This window comes from Malaya genurostris, chromosome 2 (genome assembly GCF_030247185.1).
Source record: "Malaya genurostris strain Urasoe2022 chromosome 2, Malgen_1.1, whole genome shotgun sequence".
NCBI classification, from domain to species: Eukaryota; Metazoa; Arthropoda; class Insecta; order Diptera; family Culicidae; genus Malaya; species Malaya genurostris.
Window position 1 is genome coordinate 97,814,066 of NC_080571.1, and position 2,171 is coordinate 97,816,236.

Genomic DNA, 2,171 nt, shown 5'->3' on the forward strand with positions numbered 1-2,171 from the left:
CTCAGGCAGCTGTGCAAAGGCAAAATGCTAGCAAGGCAACACTGAAAATCAGAAACAAAGTAACTTTCGCTCTTTTGCTCTTTGGTTTTGGGCTAGATTTTACCTGGTCAGCTCAGCTTGGGTGCCAACAAGTAGCTGGCTAATACGAAAGATAAGTGCGATTACGATGTACCGGCCGGGAAAGATGTGTCTATAAAACATGCTTTCTGCCCATGACCTGACAACACGACGAGGTGGCCGAGTGGTTAAGGCGTTGGACTGCTAATCCAATGGGCTCTGCCCGCGTGGGTTCGAATCCCATCCTCGTCGTTAGAAACTTTTTTTTAATGAGGAACAATTTTTTGAAGAGATAGCAATACAAAATTTCTTTTGTCTAAATGTTCCATAGTTTCGGTTCATATATGTAATCAATATCCAGCATCTGTATTTAGCATTTTACAGCTACACTAACGATACAATTGAAGGGATTGCGAAATAGTTATTGATCAATTTTGCAACTGTGAACTCGCATTTCCCCGACAAAATTTTATGGCAAACGTGAGCATTTTTGAATCTGATTTGCATCATCGAAAAAACGTCCCACTGTTAGTTAACGCTGACGTTAGTTCGAAACTGAATTATTAGTTTTAGCCTTTCAGCAAAATGTGTTTATTGCACACTAAATGTATGGTTAAAGTGGTGGAATCGAGCATTTAATTTCTCATATCAGTTACGTTTCGTTTTCGATTGAAGTTTTGCAGACCTAGTTGAATTCGTGTGAATTTACGTCAGTTGAGACCGACATATTCCAGCGACATAGTTTTACAATTGATTAAACATTCGTTTCATGCTTTGTTGCATTGCATTTTATGCAAATATTTAAGCGCTGAAAATGTAAGTTTACACGCCTGCTTAAAAGACGAATCATGTTTAACACACATTCAAACCTTTCTTGTAGAATTCAGTCATATATGGATTGGCGTCACCAGTAAATTTCATAATTTTGTACAATGCAGGTGTTCAAGTAATCACTAAGCATACGCACCAGCAGGTCTTGAGAGTATCGGTTTACTGTTGACAATATTTCTATAATATTCTAGAAGTTTTGTTTTAATGGAAATAGCCAACTAAAATACGAAATATCTAGAACATTAAATTTGCCCATAATAACTTTTATCGTAGAAGTTACCGTTAGTTTTAGATGTAACTTCTTAACTATGGAAAAGGCATCAACCAAATAAATATAAATTTCAGTAACATGCAGATTATAAATTTGGTCAAAAAATGTGTATGAGCATATCATAAATTTTATTTTTCCAATGAATTTAATAAATCTTTTTTATCAATCCGCATGTGTTTTTCCTTTTTTGCATGAATATTTTTAGATGTTTTAGTTTTCATGGCATTTCAATGACGGTCGTTTCAAGCTGCAGTTTGGGATTTTAATCGCTCATTAATTTAATGCCGGAACTGCAAATCGTATCGAATTTGATTCTAAACATGCACAGATAAAAATATTTTGTGAATTTACATTTATTTTTATGCACATATTTGGAGCAGACAATTGAATGGAAATTTACATTACAAAACGAAGCGGTTTGTGAATATACAGTCTTGTTCAATACAAAACTAAATTAATTTTAATGTAATTTTACATCAGTTATGGTTTTAAATCAAATTTTCGTTTCAACTGATGTCTATTTCATAGTACTATCGGTTTACACGTCGTGTAAGTTTCATCTTTTCTTTCTGTGTGTGACAACCGATTGAGATGTCGAAGTAACTTCCATTTTTTAGTTTTTCGTCAATATTTAGGGTACTTCCAGAGTCGGTACTCAGGAACTAGTATAACCCAAAACGATTCGTATGGCCATAAATTAATATGACGAATAAACTGCAATAGTTATGAGTCCAACTTTGAAACTTTTTGGTATTATCACCTTCTGTATCATTTTGAATTTAAAAAACTCATCAATCTATGATTACAGAGCCGGATAAAATTTACCAATTTTGTATGGTACCATAAGTCTAAGACCATCCGAAATTCGAAAATCCGAAGTCAATTAAATCAACCTAAGGTGCTGTATAGTTTACATAAGTTTAAAAATTTTTGAAAATCGGTGTAGATATCTTTGAGAAATTGTAGTGCGAATTAAATTTTTGGGTATCTTCCGAATCGAAAACTGAATACC

General features: G+C 33.9%; 1 non-coding gene across 1 annotated transcript; it reads left to right on the forward strand.

The window, feature by feature from the left end:
* Positions 1-227: 227 nt before the first annotated feature.
* Positions 228-309, forward strand: Trnas-gcu (transfer RNA serine (anticodon GCU)). Its single transcript has one exon. It is a non-coding gene; the product is annotated as a tRNA-Ser (tRNA).
* The last annotated feature ends 1,862 nt before the right edge of the window (positions 310-2,171 follow it).